Source organism: Anomaloglossus baeobatrachus, chromosome 3, assembly GCF_048569485.1.
Source record: "Anomaloglossus baeobatrachus isolate aAnoBae1 chromosome 3, aAnoBae1.hap1, whole genome shotgun sequence".
NCBI classification, from domain to species: Eukaryota; Metazoa; Chordata; class Amphibia; order Anura; family Aromobatidae; genus Anomaloglossus; species Anomaloglossus baeobatrachus.
In genome coordinates, this window is record NC_134355.1 from 571,040,910 (window position 1) to 571,064,625 (window position 23,716).

Consider the following 23,716-nt stretch of genomic DNA (forward strand, 5'->3'; position numbering starts at 1 on the left):
GAAAATTAATAAAAGGCATCTCAGAACATCTGTGTAATATAAATAAGGGTAATAATATATTCAGGGCAACAAAACATTTTGTATCTATATATAAAATAATACTGAGAATTACATTTGCTGCTCAATTGAGAAGCTAAGCCGTCCTGAGAGAGGAGAAACTGGCAATAAACTTATATTCAGAGAAATGTATTGGATCTCAGTGAAAAATACTTAACCAAATGGAAAGAATTTTAGGAACAATACTATTTATATATATATTAAATGTGTAATCTAAAAAGATAATAGAAACCTTCTGAAATACAACAATTTTGATGTCCTCCATGTTTTTGTGGGGTCACATGTGATTGGATCAGGATAATATTATATGTGACCATCTGTATGAACAAGGGCCGGGCTAGCACTGGAAACGTGTAAGAAGCTTCATTATGAAGGAACACAAGTGACTTTATAACGGAGGAATCAATAAAGGAGACTTAATTTTCAATGTACTCATGGATGTGCCAGCTTTATTTTACCCTTTTGTCTGATGTTCGTTGCCGTCCAGCAGAGAAGCGGCACCATCTACATTACCATTGGAGCCACAAAATAAGCGAGGTGATTCCAGCACCAATATACTTTTCACTATTGAAATGTGATATAATGTCATATGACGAGAATTGGGAATAGGAAAAGCTCGGCCAAACCTCTGTAACCACCTGCTGTAATCTATTACATGGGAAACTGAGGATTTTATTGCATTTATCGTTATTTGTACCACCATCATCATCTTCAGCTGACACATAAGAGACAGAAAGAGAAAAAGTATTGGTTATTACGCTGTATAGTGACATCATTACGTACCATATATGGAAGCAGACAGTGATGTCACACAGGTGAGTGATGTCACAATGGAGTGGAGCCTACAAACATTCCGTCCTTTCTCACTGGATCTGATTTGGTATTTGTCTGTCTTTCTGATAGCACGTACCTGGTCTTTCTCTTGTGGATTAGCGGTTTACCTGTGTATTACTTGTGAATTAGCTGTTTACTTGCGGATTATTTGTGAATTAGCGGATTACTTCTGCATTTTCTAAAGATCATTGACTGTTGAATCTTCTAAATTTGAAGGTAAGTCTATTGTGTGTTGTTATGTATAAAACTAGAAGATTTTATCCTCTCATTATTTTATCATGTATTCTAATGTATGGGAAGCCGCCATTGCCCCTAGAGATAAGTAACTCGTTCTGCACAAATTTTGGCGTAATACAACACATAAACCGTTTTCATGAATTTTACTTCTTATTTGAAATTCATGAAACAAATCCAGTCCTCATAGAAAACCAGGGGTGCAAATATCAGTGTCAGGATTAGGGGAGCATTAGACATTTTTTGTTCTTGTCTGGAAGAGCCGTCCCCCTCGTTCTGTTTTTTATTCCTTTTTGGTCAGAATGTTCAGTTTTACTATCCATGTATCCAGTGGCATAAGTAGAGATCAATGGCCCCGGTGCAAAGTTTGGACATGCCCCCCCCCCCTTGGGGTTCAGGATAATTACTCTGACACTTGGATTTTTCCCTCAGCACCCATCTGTCCCATACTCCGATATCCCGATGATATAATATCCAATATTATAATGCATCTCATAGTCCTCCATATATTATAACAAACTCCCCATAGTCTTCCATATGTTATAATATACTGCACATAGTCCTCCAAATATTATAATGCTCCTAGTCCTCCATATGTTATAATACACTGCTCATAGTCCTCCATACATTATAATATACTGGTCATAGTTCTCCATACAATATATTATACTGCTCATAGTCCTCCATACATTATAATACACTGCTCATAGTCCTCTATACATTATATTATACTGCTCATAGTCCTCCATACATTATAATATACTGCTCATAGTCCTCCATACATTATAATATACTGCTTATAGTCCTCCATACATTATAATAAAGTGCTCATAGTCCTCCATACATTATAATACACTGCTCATAGTGCTCCATATATTATAATATACTGCTCATAGTTCTCCATACATTATAATACACTCCCCATAGTCCTCTATATATTATAGTATACTGCTCATAGTCCTCTATATGTTATAATATACTGCTCATAGTCCTCTATACATTATAATATACTGCTCCATATATTATGATATACTGCTCTTAATTCTCCATCTATTATATAAATTGAGTGTATGTATGTATGTCCGCTAAAGGAATTTGCACCGTCACATGTACAATCCTGAAATTTTGCACAGACACTCCATTTGACTCAGGGAACACCATAGACTATGTTTTGAGGGGAAATTTTACCCTGTGCTTTACTGTTATTCGCCAAAAAACCTGCCTCCATTAAAGTCAAGTAAGCTGGTAGCCACAGTACTGCCAGAACTTCAGAAAATACGCAGCCACACCCTTAAATGGAATGATGGCGTGTCACAATGCAGCCAGGGAAAGAGACAGACAGAGACAGACAGACAAAGAGACAGGGAAATAGATATAATAGATATTATAATACACTGCTCATAGTGCTTCATATATTATAATATACTGCTCATAGTCCTCTATACATTATAATATACTTCTCTTAGTTCTCGATACATTATAATATACTGCTCATAGTCCTCCATACATTATAATACACTCCCCATAGTCCTCCATATACAGTGCCTACAAGTAGTATTCAACCCCCTGCAGATTTAGCAGGTTTGATAAGATGCAAATAAGTTAGAGCCTGCAAACTTCAAACAAGAGCAGGATTTATTAACAGATGCATAAATCTTACAAACCAACAAGTTATGTTGCTCAGTTAAATTTTAATAAATTTTCAACATAAAAGTGTGGGTCAATTATTATTCAACCCTTAGGTTTAATATTTTGTGGAATAACCCTTGTTTGCAATTACAGCTAATAATCGTCTTTTATAAGACCTGATCAGGCCGGCACAGGTCTCTGGAGTTATCTTGGCCCACTCCTCCATGCAGATCTTCTCCAAGTTATCTAGGTTCTTTGGGTGTCTCATGTGGACTTTAATCTTGAGCTCCTTCCACAAGTTTTCAATTGGGTTAAGGTCAGGAGACTGAATAGGCCACTGCAACACCTTGATTTATTCCCTCTTGAACTAGGCCTTGGTTTTCTTGGCTGTGTGCTTTGGGTCGTTGTTTTGTTGGAAGATGAAATGACGACCCATCTTAAGATCCTTGATGGAGGAGCGGAGGTTCTTGGCCAAAATCTCCAGGTAGGCCAAGCAATCCATCTTCCCATGGATGCGGACCAGATGGCCAGGCCCCTTGGCTGAGAAACAGCCCCACAGCATGATGCTGCCACCACCATGCTTGACTGTAGGGATGGTATTCTTGGGGTCGTATGCAGTGCCATCCAGTCTCCAAACGTCACGTGTGTGGTTGGCACCAAAGATCTCGATCTTGGTCTCATCAGACCAGAGAACCTTGAACCAGTCTGTCTCAGAGTCCTCCAAGTGATCATGAGCAAACTGTAGATGAGCCTTGACATGACGCTTTGAAAGTAAAGGTACCTTACGGGCTCGTCTGGAACGGAGACCATTGCAGTGGAGTACGTTACTTATGGTATTGACTGAAACCAATGTCCCCACTGCCATGAGATCTTCCCAGAGCTCCTTCCTTGTTGTCCTTGGGTTAGCCTTGACTCTTCGGACAAGCCTGGCCTCGGCACGGGTGGAAACTTTCAAAGGCTGTCCAGGCCGTGGAAGGCTAACAGTAGTTCCATAAGCCTTCCACTTCTGGATGATGCTCCCAACAGTGGAGACAGGTAGGCCCAACTCCTTAGAAAGGGTTTTGTACCCCTTGCCAGCCTTGTGACCCTCCACGATCTTGTCTCTGATGGCCTTGGAATGCTCCTTTGTCTTTCCCATGTTGACCAAGTATGAGTGCTGTTCACAAGTTTGGGGAGGGTCTTAATTAGTCAGAAAAGGCTGGAAAAAGAGATAATTAATCCAAACATGTGAAGCTCATTGTTCTTTGTGCCTGAAATACTTCTTAATACTTTAGGGGAACCAAACAGAATTCTTGTGGTTTGAGGGGTTGAATAATAAATGACCCTCTGAATAAAATTTAAAAAATAATTAAAAAAAGAAATAACATTCTTTTTTGCTGCAGTGCATTTCACACTTCCAAGCTGATCTACAGTCCAAATGTCACAATGCCAAATTAATTCCGAATGTGTAAACCTGCTAAATCTGCAAGGGGTTGAATACTACTTGTAGGCACTGAAACCAGAGTAACGGAGTCTTTAAATTTGCCAAGTGACAAATATACCCAAACAAGCCATAATTATGAATGTACAAAACATTTTATTTTTATAATGCTGCAGAGATATCAAAGTAAATAAACAGTACAAAAACATAGGACTAAGGGAAATTAGTGCTAGAGGGGAAAACCCCACATGTCCCAGACACTTATTCAAGGAGAACAAGTCTCCACTGAGTTAAGGCAGACTTCTCAGGGTTAAGGTAACCCGCAGGTAGGAAAAGGCTCAAATGTATAAACATGGCCAAAGAGGCCAGAGTAATAGAAAGTATAGCCCCAAGGGGCAGAGCACCTACCAGGAAGATGAGTCGCCGAGGACCAGGATAGCACGTGGGAACCAACGTCCCAACACGTGTTTCGCTCAGTGTGCTTCGTCGGGGGACAGAGAAAAATAGTGAAGTGTGTGAGTCTTATAAAGGGGGGGTCCAACCCCAATGAAAACTCCCCCTCATCAATATGTCCAGGTGGATAGCGCGCAGGACCGCGCCGCAGTGAAGCCTCAGCAGCGGAAGCCGGGTGGAAGAAAACTTCCTGTGACGTCACAACACTTCCGGTATTCCGCTGCTAAGGACGCCACCGCGATCGCGCCAAGGAGGCAGAAACCTCCCACTATCGCGTCACAGAGCCAGCCCGCCCAGGTAAGGGAAAGGAATCACGTCCATTAGTAAACTGGGCGGCAGTGCCCTACACTTGTAACAAGAGCGGAAGGCTGTAATTCAGAGTCGTGCCGCAGATACCCATGGACAAAAGATAAAGATGTTTAGAAGCGGGACATGAGAAAACGAAGGAAGGAGATATAAAGAGGAAAAAAGAGAAAGTATCGGCAGATTTAAAGCCACATATTCATAATAAAAACATGCATGTAATATATAACGTACACATCTATATATATAATTGCCTTATTCTGTCTGTCTGTCTGTCTGTCATGCTTCAAAATTGTGTCCTTCCGGTGACATTGTGTCCTTATGGTGATGCAAAGCTGATTGGCTGCTGGGCTCGCAATGGCCCCGCCCCCCCACACCGATTGGCCGCTCGCCCAGGCTGCGCCCCCACACGGATTGGCCAGCCGCTCGCCCAGGCTCCGCCCCCCCACAGATTGGCCTCTCGCCCCGGCACCCTGCAGGCATTGGCAACTCGGCAACGCCACGCCCCGCCCCCCTCACGCAATGGACGTTAGCTCTGCCCCCCCCCCGCGCATTCCCCGAACTGACACGGTCACGGCTCCCAGGTGAGTACTGTACAACCCCCCCCCAACGGGAGCCCACATCAGCGTACGCCGCCAACCCAGCCGACACTTACCCTCGCATTGCTGGCCTTGCTGCCGTATGCTGCTGTGGGCTCCCGTGCGAGCGGAGGACGTGATGCGCTGGTAACCATGGTAGCATAGTTACCAGCACATCAAGGTCCTGCAGCGGCGGAAAATCCACACGCACACACATAACAGCACACACACATACATACACACACATCAGATCACACTCACTCTCACAAACACCTCACACACACACATCGCATCCACACACTCACAGCATCCGGCGATATCGCTTGCTTCTCGGCCTCGATACTGTGCTGTTCTGACCTTCCAGGACCTGCCGGAGGATCACATGGCCAGAAGCATGTGGTATCTCCGGATGTTGTGAGTATGAGCGCGTATGTGCAATATAGTCAATGTGTGTGTGTGTGAGTGTATGCGATCGGGTGTGTGTCGGTGTGTGTGAGTGTATGCGATCGGATCTGTGAGTGTCGGCAAAGGAGCATGGCGTGCTGGAGGAGGCTGGGAGGAGAGAGGCTGATCCTGGGGAAGGCTGGGATGGGGAGGCTGATGCTGGGGACAGAGAGGCTGATGCTGGGATGAGAGAGGCTGATGCTGGGATGAGAGAGGCTGATGCTGGGATGAGAGAGGCTGATGCTGGGGACAGAGAGGCTGATGCTGGGGACAGAGAGGCTGATGCTGGGGACAGAGAGGCTGATGCTGGGGACAGAGAGGCTGATGCTGGGGACAGAGAGGCTGATGCTGGGATGAGAGAGGCTGATCCTGGGGAAGGCTGGGATGGAGAGGCTGATGCTGGGGACAGAGAGGCTGATGCTGGGGACAGAGAGGCTGATGATGGGGACAGAGAGGCTGATGCTGGGGACAGAGAGGCTGATGCTGGGATGAGAGAGGCTGATGCTGGGATGAGAGAGGCTGATCCAGGGGAAGGCTGGGATGGAGAGGCTGATGCTGGGGACAGAGAGGCTGATGCTGGGGACAGAGAGGCTGATGCTGGGGACAAAGAGGCTGATGCTGGGGACAGAGAGGCTGATGCTGGGGACAGAGAGGCTGATGCTGGGGACAGAGAGGCTGATGCTAGGGACAGAGAGGCTGATGCTAGGGACAGAGAGGCTGATGCTAGGGACAGAGAGGCTGATGCTAGGGACAGAGAGGCTGATGCTGGGGACAGAGAGGCTGATGCTGGGGACAGAGAGGCTGATGCTGGGGACAGAGAGGCTGATGCTGGGGACAGAGAGGCTGATGCTGGGGACAGAGAGGCTGATGCTAGGGACAGAGAGGCTGATGCTGGGGACACAGAGGCTGATGCTGGGGACAGAGATGCTGATGCTTGGGACAGAGAGGCTGATGCTGGGGACAGAGAGGCTGATGCTGGGAGGAGAGAGGCTGATGCTGCGGGTAGAGAGGCTGATGCATGGCGGATGGAGCACGTTTGGGAGTGCGCAGCATGGCGGATGGAGCACGTTTGGGAGTGCGCAGCATGGCGGATGGAGCACGTTTGGGAGTGCGCAGCATGGCGGATGGAGCACGTTTGGGAGTGCGCAGCATGGCGGATGGAGCACGTTTGGGAGTGCGCAGCATGGCGGATGGAGCACGTTTGGGAGTGCGCAGCATGGCGGATGGAGCACGTTTGGGAATGCGCAGCATGGCGGATGGACCACGTTTGGGAGTGCGCAGCATGGCGGATGGACCACGTTTGGGAGTGCGCAGCATGGCGGATGGACCACGTTTGGGAGTGCGCAGGATGGGAGATGGAGCACGATGGGGGTGCGCAGCATAGGGGATGGAGCACGTTTGGGAGTGCGCAGCATGGCGGATGGAGCACGTTTGGGAGTGCGCAGCATGGGGAATGCAGCACGATGGGGAGTGCAGAGTATGGCGGATGTAGCACGTTTGGGAGTGCGCAGCATGGCGGATGGACCACGTTTGGGAGTGCGCAGCATGGCGGATGCAGCACGTTTGGGAGTGCGCAGCATGGGAGATGGAGCACGATGGGGAGTGCGCTGCATGGGGGATGGAGCACGATAGGGAGTGCGGAGTATGGCGGATGGAGCACGTTTGGGAGTGCGCAGCATGGCGGATGGAGCACGTTTGAGAGTGCGCAGCATGGCGGATGGAGCACGTTTGGGAGTGCGCAGCATGGCGGATGGAGCACGATGTGGAGTGCGCAGCATGGCGGATGGAGCACGTTTGGGAGTGCGCAGCATGGGGGATGGAGCACGATGGGGAGTGCGCTGCATGGGGGATGGAGCACGATAGGGAATGCGGAGTATGGCGGATGGAGCACGTTTGGGAGTGCGCAGCATGGCGGATGGAGCACGTTTGAGAGTGCGCAGCATGGCGGATGGAGCACGTTTGAGAGTGCGCAGCATGGGAGATGGAGCACGATGGGGAGTGCGCAGCATGGCGGATGGAGCACGTTTGGGAGTGCGCAGCATGGGGGATGGAGCACGATGGGGAGTGTGCTGCATGGCAGTGCGGAGTATGGCGGATGGAGCACGTTTGGGAGTGCGCAGCATGGCGGATGGAGCACGTTTGGGAGTGCGCAGCATGGCGGATGGAGCACGTTTGGGAGTGCGCAGCATGGGGGATGGAGCACGATGGGGAGTGCGCAGCATGGCGGATGGAGCACGTTTGGGAGTGCGCAGCATGGGGGATGGAGCACGATGGGGAATGCGCTGCATGGCGGATGGAGCACGTTTACGAGTGCGCAGGATGGGAGATGGAGCACGATGGGGGGTGCGCAGCATAGGGGATGGAGCACGATGGTGAGTGCGTTGCATGGGGGATGGAGCACGATGGGAAGTGCACACCTCCCCCCAACACACACACGCGCGCGCACTGCACAACACACCACACACACACACTGGGAACCACAAACAACTGCCCTACACAGACACCCACACACACACAACGCTGCACACACAAATATACGCACATACCGCACAACACACACATTGCACAAAACATACCTCCCCCCAAAACACACCACACACACACAAACCGCGCAACACACACACAACGCTACAGACACACAGCGCTCCACAAACAACGCAACACACAAACAACACCGCTCTCACCCCCCGCCACACCCAGACAACACCCAGAACATGTACAGCGCCCTACACAAACACTTGGTAACTACACACAACAACATCTAATATATATATATATATATATATATATATATATATATATATATATATATATATATATATATATATATATATATATATATATATATATATATATATATATATATATATATATATATATATATATATATAACAAAAATCATACATGAACTACACAATACGTAAATTCTAGAATACCCGATGCGTAGAATCGGGCCACCTTCTAGTATATACATAAATACATGTCCATCAAATGCATAATTAGAACCAAACTGCAATGCATGTCATTCATAGATCCAACGTTAAGGGCTCCATATCCCAAGTTGCTTGTAAGGGAAAAAGTAGCCACCTTCCACAGTATATGTCCCGATAGGAATCAAAAGGATGAGGGCTAAAACATGGTAGGGGTAAGACCCAAGAATAAGCTAAAAAGAACATGATGCTCTTAAGACGATCCCCCGTCACTTCTGGGAGGTCCATAATTGTGACCCAACCTCCCTGAAGGTCCGTGGGATCGACCGAGTACATCTTGGTATCCGTAGGGGGGATCTGAAAAAACGCCTGGCACAAGTGGAGTGCCGGTGGATTTTCACCCTCGGAACCATGTCCCCTCAGGGACTTAATGAACAACTTACTTTTGCTCCATTTTTGTAGTCCTTGTGGTCACTTAGGCTATCCGTAACCATGACAATTTTTTGTCCTTTGGCCGCCCGGGGTTTTTTCGGGCCAAAAAGAGTTACTCCTATTTTTTAACATGAAGTGCCACTGTCCATCTGGGAGTTGGTTCATTATTTTTAGTTATTTATATTTCAGTAGGCTGTTTCGGTCTTCTATATAGTGGTTTCTGGTTCTCAATTTTAACAGTGTTCTTTTTTGTTCTTTTTAGCTTATTCTTGGGTCCTACCCCTACCATGTTTTAGCCCTCATCCTTTTGATTCCTATCGGGACATATACTATATAGAAGGTGGCTACTTTTTCCCTTACAAGCAACTTGGGATATGGAGCCCTTGATGTTGGATCTATGAATGACATGCATTGCAGTTTGGTTCTAATTATGCATTTGATGGACATGTATTTATGTATATACTAGAAGGTGGCCCGATTCTACGCATCGGGTATTCTAGAATTTACGTATTGTGTAGTTCATGTATGATTTTTGTTATATATATATATATATATATATATATATATAGATGTTGTTGTGTGTAGTTACCAAGTGTTTGTGTAGGGGCTGTACATGTTCTGTGTGTTCTCTGGGTGTGACGGGGGGTGAGAGCGGTGTTGTATGTGTGTTGCGTGTGTTGCGTTGTTTGTGGAGCGCTGTGTGTCTGTAGCGTTGTGTGTGTGTGTGTGTGTTGCGCAGTTTGTGTGGTGTGTTTTGGGGGGAGGTATGTTTTGTGCAATGTGTGTGTTGTGCGGTATGTGCGTATATTTGTGTGTGCCGCGGTGTTTGTGTGTTGGGTGTTGTGTGTGTGTAGCGTTGTCTGTGTGTGTGGGTGTCTGTGTAGGGCAGTTGTTTGTGGTTCCCAGTGTGTGTGTGGTGTGATGTGCAGTGCGCGCGCGTGTGTGTGTGTGTTGGGGGGAGGTGTGCACTCCCCATCGTGCTCCATCCCCCATGCAGCGCACTCCCCATCGTGCTCCATCCCCTATGCTGCGCACCCCCCATCGTGCTCCATCTCCCATGCTGCGCACTCCCAAACGTGCTCCATCCGCCATGCTGCGCACTCCCAAACGTGGTCCATCCGCCATGCTGTGCACTACCAAACGTGCTCCATCCGCCATGCTGCGCACTCCCCATCGTGCTGCATCCCCCATGCTGCGCACTCCCAAACGTGCTCCATCCGCCATGCTGCACACTCCCAAACGTGCTCCATCCGCCATGCTGCGCACTCCCAAACGTGCTCCATCCGCAATGCTGCGCACTCCCAAACGTGCGCCATCCGCCATGCTGCGCACTCCCAAACGTGCGCCATCCACCATGCTGCGCACTCCCAAACGTGCTCCATCCGCCATGCTGCGCACTCCCAAACGTGCTCCATCCGCCATGCTGCGCACTCCCAAACGTACTCCGTCCGCCATGCTGCGCACTCCCAAAAGTGCTCCATCCGCCATGCTGCGCACTCCCAAACGTGGTCCATCCGCCATGCTGCGCACTCCCAAACATGCTCCATCCGCCATGCTGCGCACTCCCAAACGTGCTCCATCCGCCATGCTGCGCACTCCCAAACGTGCTCCATCCGCCATGCTGCGCACTCCCAAACGTGCTCCATCCCCCATGCTGCGCACCCCCCATCGTGCTCCATCCCCCATGCTGCACCAGCATCAGCCTCTCTACCCGCAGCATCAGCCTCTCTGCCCGCAGCATCAGCCTCTCTCCTCCCAGCATCAGCCTCTCTACCCGCAGCATCAGCCTCTCTCCTCCCAGCATCAGCCTCTCTACCCGCAGCATCAGCCTCTCTCCTCCCAGCATCAGCCTCTCTGTCCCCAGCATCAGCCTCTCTCCTCCCAGCATCAGCCTTTTCTGTCCCCAGCATCAGCCTCTCTCCTCCCAGCATCAGCCTTTTCTGTCCCTAGCATCAGCCTCTCTCCTCCCAGCCTACCCCAGCCTCAGCCTCCCCCAGCATCAGCCTCTCTCCTCCCAGCATCAGCCTCTCTCCTCCCAGCCTACCCCAGCCTCAGCCTCCCCCAGCATCAGCCTCTCTCCTCCCAGCATCAGCCTCTCTCCTCCCAGCATCAGCCTCTCTCCTCCCAGCATCAGCCTTTTCTGTCCCCAGCATCAGCCTCCCTCCTCCCAGCATCAGCCTTTTCTGTCCCTAGCATCAGCCTCTCTCCTCCCAGCCTACCCCAGCCTCAGCCTCCCCCAGCATCAGCCTCTCTCCTCCCAGCATCAGCCTCTCTCCTCCCAGCATCAGCCTCTCTCCTCCCAGCCTCAGCCTCCCCCAGCATCAGCCTCTCTCCTCCCAGCATGAGCCTCTCTCCTCCCAGCATCAGCCTCTCTCCTCCCAGCATCAGCCTTTTCTGTCCCCAGCATCAGCCTCTCTCCTCCCAGCCTACCCCAGCCTCAGCCTCCCCCAGCATCAGCCTCTCTCCTCCCAGCATCAGCCTCTCTCTTCCCAGCATCAGCCTCTCTCCTCCCAGCCTACCCCAGCTTCAGCCTTCCCCAGCATCAGCCTCTCTCCTCCCAGCATCAGCCTCTCTCCTCCCAGCATCAGCCTCTCTCCTCCCAGCCTACCCCAGCCTCAGCCTCCCCCAGCATCAGCCTCTCTCCTCCCAGCATCAGCCTCTCTCCTCCCAGCATCAGCCTTTTCTGTCCCCAGCATCAGCCTCTCTCCTCCCAGCCTACCCCAGCCTCAGCCTCCCCCAGCATCAGCCTCTCTCCTCCCAGCATCAGCCTCTCTCTTCCCAGCATCAGCCTCTCTCCTCCCAGCCTACCCCAGCCTCAGCCTCCCCCAGCATCAGCCTCTCTCATCCCAGCATCAGCCTCTCTCCTCCCAGCATCAGCCTCTCCCTCCCAGCATCGGCCTCTCTCATCCCAGCCTACCCCAGCCTCAGCCTCCCCCAGCATCAGCCTCTCTCTTCCCAGCATCAGCCTTTTCGGTCCCCAGCATCAGCCTCTCTCCTCCCAGCCTTACCCAGCCTCAGCCTCCCCCAGCATCAGCCTCTCTTCTCTCAGCCTCCCCATCCCAGCTTCCCCATCCCAGCCTTCCCCAGGATCAGCCTCTCTCCTCCCAGCCTCCTCCAGCACGCCGTGCTCCTCTGCCGACACTCACAGACCCGATCGCATACACTCACACACACACACACACCCGATCGCATACACTCACACACACACACACACCCGATCACATACACTCACACACACACGATCGCATACACTCACACACACCCGATCGCATACACTCACGCACACACACATTGACGATATTACACATATACGCTCACACTCACAACATCCGGAGATACCACATGCTTCTGGCCATGTGATCCTCCGGCAGGTCCTGGAAGCTCACAGCACAGTATCGCCGCCGAGAAGCAAGCGATATCCCAGGATGTTGTGAGTGTGTGGATGCGATGTGATGTGTGTGTGAGGTGTGTGTGAGAGTGAGTGTGATCTGATGTGTGTGTGTGTGTGTGTGTGTGTGCGTGTGTGTATGTTCCGCCGCTGCAGGACCTTGATGCGCTGGTAACTATGCTACCATGGTTACCAGCGTATCTCGTCCCCCGCTCGCACGGGAGCCCACACCAGCATACGCCGGCCAGCCCCAGCAATGCGAGGGTATGTGTCGGCTGGGTTGGCGGCGTACGCTGATGTGGGCTCCCGGGGGTACAGTACTCACCTAGGAGTCGTGGCTCCGTGACCGTGTCTGTTCGGGGAATGCGTGGGGGAGGCGAGGCCAGAGCTAGCGTGCATTGCATGAGGGGGGCGGGGCGTGGCCGAGTTGCCAATGCCTGCAGGGTGCCGGGGCGAGAGGCCAATCTGTGGGGGGGGGGGGCGGAGCCTGGGCGAGCGGCCGGCCAATCCGTGTGGGGGCGCAGCCTGGGCAAGCGGCCAATCCGTGCGGGGGGGCGGGGCCATGGCGAGCCCAGCGGCCAATCAGCTTTGTGTCACCGTAAGGACACAATTTTGGAGCAAGACAGACAGACAGACAGACAGACAGAATAAGGCAATTATATATATAGATGTGTACGTTATATATTACATGCATGTTTTTATTATGAATATGTGGCTTTAAATCTGCCGATACTTTCTCTTTTTTCCTCTTTATATCTCCTTCCTTCGTTTTCTCATGTCCCGCTTCTAAACATCTTTATCTTTTGTCCATGGGTATCTGCGGCACGACTCTGAATTACAGCCTTCCGCTCTTGTTACAAGTGTAGGGCACTGCCGCCCAGTTTACTAATGGACGTGATTCCTTTCCCTTACCTGGGCGGGTTGGCTCTGTGACGCGATAGTGGGAGGCTTCTGCCTCCTTGGCGCGATCGCGGTGGCGTCCTTAGCAGCGGAATACCGGAAGTGTTGTGACGTCACAGGAAGTTTTCTTCCACCCGGCTTCCGCTGCTGAGGCTTCACTGCGGCGCGGTCCTGTGCGCTATCCACCTGGACATATTGATGAGGGAGCGTTTTCAATGGGGTTGGACCCCCCCTTTATAAGACTCACACACTTCACTATTTTTCTCTGTCCCCCGACGAAGCACACTGAGCGAAACACGTGTTGGGACGTTGGTCCCCATGTGCTATCCTGGTCCTCGGCGACTCATCTTCCTGGTAGGTGCTCTGCCCCTTGGGGCTATACTTTCTATTACTCTGGCCTCTTTGGCCATGTTTATACATTTGAGCCTTTTCCTACCTGCGGGTTACCTTAACCCTGAGAAGTCTGCCTTAACTCAGTGCAGACTTGTTCTCCTTGAATAAGTGTCTGGGACACGTGGGGTTTTCCCCTCTAGCACTAATTTCCCTTGGTCCTATGTTTTTGTACTGTTTATTTACTTTGATATCCCTGCAGCATTCTAAAAATAAAATGTTTTGTACATTCATAATTATGGCTTGTTTGGGTATATTTGTCACTTGGAAAATTTAAAGACTCCGTTACTCTGGTTTCATTGTTATTTTGAGTTGTTGCCAATTATTTTCTGTTTAAGTGGCCCTTTTTTGTTTTATTCTACTTGTAGGCACTGTATTATAGTATACTGCTCATAGTCCTCTATATGTTATAATATACTGCTCATGGTTCTCCATAGAATATAATACACTGCTCATAGTCCTCCATACATTATAATATACTGCTCATAGTTCTCCATACATTATAATATACTGCTCATAGTCCTGTATACATTATAATATACTGCTCATAGTCCTGTATACATTATAATATACTGCTCTTAGTCCGCCATACATTATAATATACTGCTCATAATTCTCCATACATTATAATACACTACTCATAGTTCTCCATATATTATATTATACTGCTCAAAGTTCTCCATACATTATAATATACTGCTCATAGTTTTCCATAGATTATATTATACTGCTCCTAGTCTTCCATATATTATAATATACTGCTCATAGTTTTCCATAGATTATATTATACTGCTCCTAGTCTTCCATACATTATAATATACTGCTCATAGTTTTCCATAGATTATATTATACTGCTCCTAGTCTTCCATATATTATAATATACTGCTCTTAGTCCTCCATACATTATAATATTCTGCTCATAGTCCTCCATATATTATAATATACTGCTCATAGTTCTCCATACATTATAATACACTACTCATACTCCTCCATAGATTATAATACACTGCTCATAGTCTTCCATATATTATAATAGACGTCTCATAGTCCTCCATACATTATAATATTCTGCTCATAGTCCTCCATATATTATAATATACTGCTCATAGTTCTCCATACATTATAATACACTACTCATACTCCTCCGTAGATTATAATACACTGCTCATAGTCTTCCATACATTATAATATACTGCTCATAGTCCTCCATATATAATAATATATTGCTCATAGTCTCCCATACATTATAATATACTGCTCATAGTCCTCCATACATTATAATTCACTCTCTGTAGTCCTCCACACATTATAATATACTGTTAATAGTTCTCATTACATTATAATATACTGCTAATAGTTCTCTATACATTATAATATACTGCTTTTAGTACTCCATACATTATAATACACTGCTCATAGTTCTCCATACATTATAATATATTGCTCCTAGTTCTCCATACATTATAATATACTGCTCTTAGTACTCCATACATTATAATATACTGATCATAGTTCTCCATATATTATAATATACTGCTTTTAGTCCTCCATACATTATAATATACTGCTCATAGTCCTCCATACATTATAATACACTCCCCAAACCCCCCAGGTATTGTAATACACCCCTATATAGTATTATGTACCCTCATGTAGTAGTATACAGATCCCATATCATTTAATGGACCCCATAGCCCGCCGGCCACTGTGATTAAATACATACTCACTTCTTATTCTGCTGCTGCTCTGGTGTCCTTAGCACATCCACCGTTTTGCCGCTCTGCTCATCTCAACGCAGGGCACAGTGATGACTCCGCTATCCTGAGTTGTCAGAGGAAGAGCGCAGACAGACACAGCTGGAGAATAATGAGAGGGAAGCTCTCTGCTCCGTCTCTCATCATTGCTTTTAATTGTATCGGCATCTGCAATACCGATAGAATTAAAAGTGCAATCCTCGGCAGGAGGGCCCACAGGGGGGCCTGAGTCACAGGCCCCACAGTGGTCGCGTGGCCTGCAGCCATTGCCGACTCAGCACTGGCTGAGGTCCTCGTGCCCCCTGAACCTCCGGGCCCAGTTGCAATGGCAACCCCTGCGACCACAATTGTTCCACCGCTTTATGCATCATGAATTTTCCTCATATACATAAAAAATTGAAGGAGGTTTCCCAAGCTTCTTCAGGTGACCAGTCAGCGAAACACTGACAGCACACAGATATGACGAGGATGACCATATGTGGTCACTGAGCCATTCATTGAATGGGTGAGCTCTGTCCATGAAACAGACCAAAATAAGACACGTCTTTGTGTTTTTCTGCCAACCATCAGTAAGAATAAAAAAAAAATATGAGTTACTGTATTTATCTGAGTAATATCATATGTGTAGTAGTGATGACCAGATGACTTCCATCACTAATGGCTGCGGGAGGGGACACCGAGAGATAGTCATACAGCAGCTTCACCATATAATGTCCTGCTCATTATATTGGACATATAGACATTATGTAATCAGAGACGAGGCGACCACACACCGGCCTCACACATCGCTATGCATCAAAACTGATCAGCTGGATTCCCTTCTGGTTGATTAACCTCTTAAGCCAAATTTTATTTTTCTGGTTTTGTTTTTTCCTCCCCTTTATTAAAGGGACATGCTTTTCCATGGACAGAGCTGTATGGAGAACATCCGCTATTTAAAAGTGGAGAGAGGGGGAAATGTGCATGGATTCACAGGCGTGGGTGTGTCGCCCTTTGAGGATAAACTGCATTTTAGGCTGGAATCACACTTCTCATGCCAGAAAGTCGGACAATTTTAGTTTACTTTTCATCAGTGTGCTGTCAGTATGCTGTCAGTGTGCAATCAGTTTTTACCCTCAGCAGCTGCTACTCATGTACTGTTATGTACAGGAGCATTTACATTATTCTCTGCTACTTGCTAGAAATCTATTGAGAAAAACAGATGTCGCTAGCATGGTCCGTGTGCCGTCCGTGGGACATGCGTTTTTTTTCACGCACCCATAGACTTGCATTGAAGAGACTCGCGTGAGAAACTCACCAAAACGCAGCATGCTGCGATTTTTTTTCTCAGTCTGATTTGGACTGAGAAAAAAATAGCAGATTGGAGCTGCCTCATTGATTAACATGGGTCCGAGTGCAATGCAAGAATTTCTCGCATTGCACTCGTGCAACTTAATCGCAAGTGTGAAGCCGGCCTTAGGCTGGAAACACATCTATGCGTGTAAAATCGGTCCGACTAGGCTGAAAAAAAGTCTGCTGATTTTAGTTCACGTTAGGTCCGAGTGCAACGCAAGTGCGATGCTTGTTTTGAATAATTCAGTGATTTGACTCGCGTGTGTGATGCGATTGAGATGCATGTTTCCTGCAACATCTTAACTAAATTAATTCGATTACGCATGTGTCAAATAATTAACCCTTGGAAATGTGATGTCACATTCATCTGTTGAATATTGAATGAGCGAAGTTACTGCCACACTCGCAAATGTGAACACTGGTGCGCGTGTGTGATCCTTCTTTAAAAACGTTTCCATAGGGAATCATTGAGAAAAATGGTGTGAGAAACTCGCAAAAAAGCAGCATGCTGCGATTTTTTTCTCAGTCCGATTTGGACTGAGAAAAAAAAAAAAATCGCAAATGTGAGATGAATCATTCACTAACATGTGTCCGATTCCAATGCGAGATTTTCTCACATTGCTCCACTACGAGAAACTCACAAGTGAGAAGCCTTAAGGCCACTTTACACACAGAAATAAATCTTTGGCAGATCTGTGGTTGCAGTGAAATCATGGACATATTGTTCCATTTGTACACAGCCACAAACCTGGCACTGATTGTCCACAATTTCACTGCAACCACAGATCTGTCACAGATTTATCTCTGTGTGTAAAGTGGCCTTTAGGCCCTGTGCGCACTTACCGGATTGTGCCGCGGATTTTCTGCGGATTTGCTGCATGTTTCACTGCAGAAAATGTTCATAACATCTCTGCAGTGAATCACCAGCAAAACCTATGGGAAAAAAAAATCCTGTGCGCACTAGGCGGCATTTGACAGCTGCATGTTTTGCTGCGGGATTCCCGCAGCAAAAACAATTGCATGTCAATTCTTTTACGCACGTCGCTGCGGGATTTCACTCCATTGACTGCCATGCAATCGTGAAATCCCGCAGGGAATAACGCAGGCAGCAAATTCTGTGCAGTTCACTGCGTTTTCCTGCGTTATTCCCTGCGGTATTTCGCAGTTTACCTCCGGTAATGTACATCGCTGCCTGCGGTTTTGCAGGGAAGTGATGTCATTACAGGAAGAGGAAGCAAAGCAGAGAGTAAACACACCCATCACAGACACATCACAGACATAGAACACAGACACATAGAACACACATAAAAAGCAAACGGAAATATAGAAAACAAAGCACGTGTGCTCCGCTGTATATTTACCGTCCAGCCGAGGTAAGCACACAGCGGCGGCCCGGTGTTCTCAGGCTGGGGAGGGCGAGGGGCAGGGTTAATGTTCCCCGCCTCACTCCCACCTCCCGCAGCCGAGAATATCAGCCGCAGCTGCCCCGGGACTGTCGCATGCATTATGCGGCAGTACCGGAGTGTCCCCGGCTCTTCCTGCTGCCGTGTAGCAGTGGCAGTCAAGGTAATACAAGGGGTTAATGGTGGCGGATCACCGCCATTAACTCCAGGCTTGATCATGGCAGCGTCTATGTGACAGCTGACATGATCAACCCATAAGTAAAGTGAAAAAACACAGACACTGAAAAATCCTTTATTTTAAATAAAACACAAATAAGCCTCGTTCACCCTTTTATTAACCCCTCCCGAAACAAAGCTCCGACGTAATCCACCGCTCCGACGTAATCCACAGTTCCTGCGCTGCTTACATCCAGCCGCGACTGACACTGTCACAGCGCTGAATGAATGCGGCCTCGCAGCAAGACAGCAGAGGTAATTACCGGTCATTTCCGACAGCCGGTAATGTGAACTCACTGCCGACCGTGAGAAATGCAGCGATCTTTCCTCTATCTACGGTATCTGTCGCTCTATCTATTCTTCTATCTGTCTCTTTATCTTTCTATCTACTATCTATCTCCGAAGGAAATGATTTTTTTTTTTTCAATGTGCTTTATTGCATTGAATGCAATAAAGCACATGTACCAACCCGCACGCGGCAAAACCGCGGCAATACCGCGAACAATACCGCGGTAAAACCGCGGCAAACCGCATGCGGTTTTCGGGTGCGGTTTGCCGCGGTTATTTACCGCGGGTGCAGTAATCTTTCAGTGCCTGCGGAATTTTCTTGAGAAAATTCCATTTTCCAGTGCGCACATAGCCTTAATGTGCATTCAGCTTATGGGGGAGGTGGAGAATCTGCAAAAAGTGCATCCAGCTACTTATATGGGGCATAATAAGCAGAGGTACATCCAGCTATTGGTGTATTGTATACAGGGCCGCCATCAGGGCATTACTACTGTGCCTGGTGTAGGGGGCCCGGTGAAGAGAGGGGGCCCGGCCAGGTCCGGGGTAAATACTTATCTTTAGCCTCAGGCAGGACGGGCCCAGTCTCTTCACAAGGCCCCAGTCACAGCAGCAGCAGAGAGGCCCGGCGGTGTCGCTTCATTGCCAGACATGACTAAGTTGCATGCGAAGGGGCGGAGCATGCAAATTAGCCATGTGCTGTAAAGGAGGCAGGGTCAGTGGAGCAGAGTAGGGTGCGTCATCGCTGGGCCGTGCAGCAGGAGGTGAGGTTGTGGCGCCCCTGACCTGGTCAGGCACCACTGAGTACTGCACCCATGCTGGGGACAGTACAAAACAGGTAATCCAGAAGGCTGACCGAGGTGTGACTACACAGGCGCATAGTGATCAGGTCTCACACATTTACCTTTGAGAGGACCCCTGGGGATCCCAGGAGGGGGCGAAGCCTCCATCTCCACTCGAGGGGTGTGGTAGAGAGCCTGGTTGCTAGGTGATGTAGGCAAGAACAGGAGAGGAGGGAAGAGTGAGCCGAAGACAGTTGAGTGGTGAAGTTCAGGGAGGGCAGAAGCAGACCCTGTAGCTCTACACAATTCTGACAACGTACGCGCAGTGACTACCGACGGGGGAGATCGGTCACCTGGTAGTGCTGCCCGAAATCCACCCACGACTAAAGAGAGAGCAACGGAGTGGAGAGTAAGGAGACTGTCAGGGAGATACCAGGCCCAAACGGGTAACAAGTCCCGGTGCAGGGATAGATCCACCTGTCCTTTGCCAAACCTGAATGAGGGGGCACTTTACACCCCCAAGACAACACCACAGAGTCCGCAGCCACGTAGCCAAAGTGAGGGCCCATAGCTCACAGGAGGCAAGCAGCCGGAGTGACCTGGTCCAGGCTACAAGCAAACGGGCCAAAAAGAAGGGGAGAGAGGCACCAGCAACTTACCTGGGCGACCCCAGCAGGGCTTCAAGCAGGGGTTACCCCAAAACAGAACGGGCTAAGGAAGGCGAGTTGGTAGCCACCCTCACCAGTCAGCCTGAAGGACACCTGGTTCCAGCCTGGTTCATCCCAGCTACGCCCGGGTTACTCACCCTGCCACCATCAGTGAGTAAAAACCCCTGAAAGACATCCTGCTTGTGCGTGTGAGTCATTCTGCGACTTGTAGTTCCACACACCTACACAGGACCCTGGGGCATGCCTCACTCTCAGGAGGCTATTACAACTGACTGCACCTACTATCAGCCCCAGGCACCCCTAACCTGCAGTGGCGGTCTCCACTGACCGCAATTCTGAGAGTGGCGTCACGACAATCAAAATAGAGGATTTCCTACCTGTGACAAGATCCAGCCGCGTGGAGTCCCTGAAGGTAATGCACCGCTGCACCGACACCGAGCCTCTGGGCCCCACACATCTGGCGTCACGAACAGGATAAGGACTAGACCTGTTCAGACAGGTGACCATGTGCCTGGGCGGTCCGCTTGGAAAATTGGAAGCGCCGCCATATTGCCACCATGGAAAGCGCGCTGAAAAACAACACCAGCCCGCGCTGGGAGAAGTTACCGCCCACGAAGAGGTGTGGCTACCCAGAGATCCCCTGAAGGGTCCTGGCCTCGCAAGTGATGAGAGCGGAGGCGTTCAGAGACGTCGGGAAAGAAAGGGAGCCGGAAGCCTGCTGCTGAGAAAAGATCTGCAGAGCAGCGACGACACGGTGAAGATGGCGTCTGAAGATAGGAGCCCAGAGCCAGGTTCCGCTGCCTGGTGGTCCTGGGAGCTTGCCCAGTTCAGTAACCGACTGGAAGCGAGGATCGTGCAGCAGATCCGGGAAGGACGTGCGGAGCTGCAGGAAATCGCTGAGGCAGTTGAGGCCTATGAGGAGAGAGCCGCGCTACGAGTGCCCCACAGGACGGCTCAGGTCCCGATGGTGGCACTGATGGGTGAGTCCTATATTGCCCCTGCCAGCGCGAGTGCCCCAACTCCTGCTGCCACGCCCGCGGTCCCTGAAGAGGCGCCCGGCGCGGCAACGCTGAATCAGGCCGCAGAAGCGCCCAGCCCGGCCCGCACAGATCCCATCGCAGCTGCGACGCCAATCCAGGCCGCAGAAGCGCCCAGCCCGGCCCGCACAGATCCCATCGCAGCTGCGACGCCAATCCAGGCCGCAGAAGCGCCCAGCCCGGCCCGCACAGATCCCATCGCAGCTGCGACGCTAATCCAGGCCGCCGCAGCGATGCCCTGCTCGGCCCGCCAAGACCAGGTCGCTGCCACGCCAGGCTCGGCCCGCCAAGACAAGACTGTACAATTATTTACCCCGGCCTGCCAGGTCAGAGCAGACACCGCTCCCCAGCCCAAGGAAGTCCCTGCTAGGAAGTCCCTGCTGGGGGAGGACCCCGAATACTGGAAGCTGAAGGCTGATCTAGAGGCCCACTTCCCAAAGGAGATGGTGGACCGGTATCTGCTCCCTCCGCATACTCACAGGAAGACTCCTGCAACATTCATGCCAAAGGGTCCCCCGCCCTGGCCTGCTGATGAAAATCCATCCCTAGCGCTGCCACAAGAGGAGTGCCCAGAAGAACTAAGGGGGAGGGGAGGCCAGGAAGCTGAGAAGCTGACCCCAGAGCCATCAGCAGTGGATGCAGCACCAGTCCAAGAGCCCGAGATGCTGCCGTACTCCCGCTGGGATGAAGAGGGCCCGACATCCTCCGCTGAGGAAGATTTGTCCAGATACCTCACCTGGGAGCCTGCAAGCGGTGAGGTGGCAGCCAGGCAGGACCCAGCCCGCAGGACACGGCGCCGCAGCAGGACAAGGGATCCACCTGCACAGCAGTCTCCCGAGGAGAAGGACGAGGTCACGGCCAGAGACTTAGAGGAAAAGCGGTCCTTGAGAAGGGCCAAATCGCAGGTCAGAGGCCCACTTTGTCGAGGAGTTGTAGAAGACTTCAGTCTAAGGTCTGGATATGGCTTTATAGTAGCATCTGGTGTAAAGGAGGGCATATTTGTAAGCAGGAGAGACGTTAGAGCCCATTTGCCCAGAGGACACCCAGGAAGAGACCTACGGAAGGGAGATTTGGTCGAGTTCACAAAACATCAAGGAGAAAGAGGGTGGTACGCACTGGATGTCATACCATGTACCAGGAACCCCTACAGAGATCCTGCTATCTCTACAACAGATGATGACGACAGGTGCCAAAGCCCAATAGGCAAGAGCCCTGGTAAACAAAAGTAAAGTTAAATACGAAAGTACAGCAAGTTAAAGTTTGAAGTTTGCAACGTTATAGAAAAGTTTAAGAAATGTGCCCACATGAACTGATGTGAGAAAATCCTTTTGCACCTCGTGTATGGACCATAGGCTATGAACTGTCTATAGCCACAAACTCTCGCAGTGTTTATAGTTACCCCAGAGGTACAACCACTACCAGGGAGCACGCCTGTTTATGGGGCCTGGCTCTCCACCACAAATAGGGTACCTGGTCAGCACCAACTGTGGAGGCCACCTCTACATCCTGCCAGAAGTGGCTGAAGGCGCGGCTCCACCAGGCCAGGTATACCCTGAAACCACCAGACCATGAAAGCCGCCTCTACATCCTGCCAGAAGTGGCTGAAGGCGCGGCCAACGGGAGAGGCAGATGGGAAGAAAGGTCTGGGGAAGCTGATGGCCCAGACCTGGTTACCAAAAGAAACCGGTGACCTGCCGCCTGAGAGGGTTTAGGGTGGGTTAACGGACTTGTGGGTGGAGGGTGGTGATGTATGGTACCTGATGGTTTTAAAACGTTTCACCATGTTTTACTGTTTTACGCATTTTAAAATGTTGTCTTGCAGCCCGAGGACGTGCTGGTGATAACTAAGGGGGAATGTGGCGCCCCTGACCTGGTCAGGCACCACTGAGTACTGCACCCATGCTGGGGACAGTACAAAACAGGTAATCCAGAAGGCTGACCGAGGTGTGACTACACAGGCGCATAGTGATCAGGTCTCACACATTTACCTTTGAGAGGACCCCTGGGGATCCCAGGAGGGGGCGAAGCCTCCATCTCCACTCGAGGGGTGTGGTAGAGAGCCTGGTTGCTAGGTGACGTAGGCAAGAACAGGAGAGGAGGGAAGAGTGAGCCGAAGACAGTTGAGTGGTGAAGTTCAGGGAGGGCAGAAGCAGACCCTGTAGCTCTACACAATTCTGACAACGTACGCGCAGTGACTACCGACGGGGGAGATCGGTCACCTGGTAGTGCTGCCCGAAATCCACCCAC

The 23,716-nt window shown here is 49.8% G+C and overlaps 1 protein-coding gene across 2 annotated transcripts in view; it reads left to right on the plus strand.

Annotated features, from left to right (window-relative positions):
* Nucleotides 1-965: 965 nt before the first annotated feature.
* The window catches only part of LOC142295574 (alpha/beta hydrolase domain-containing protein 17B-like), a 37,109-nt gene continuing 14,358 nt past the window's right edge, over nt 966-23,716 (plus strand). For both annotated transcript variants that reach the window (XM_075338682.1, XM_075338683.1), the window contains exon 1: nt 966-1,107. The gene's annotated coding sequence lies outside the window, so the exon portion shown is untranslated. The remainder of the gene's footprint in view (nt 1,108-23,716) is intronic.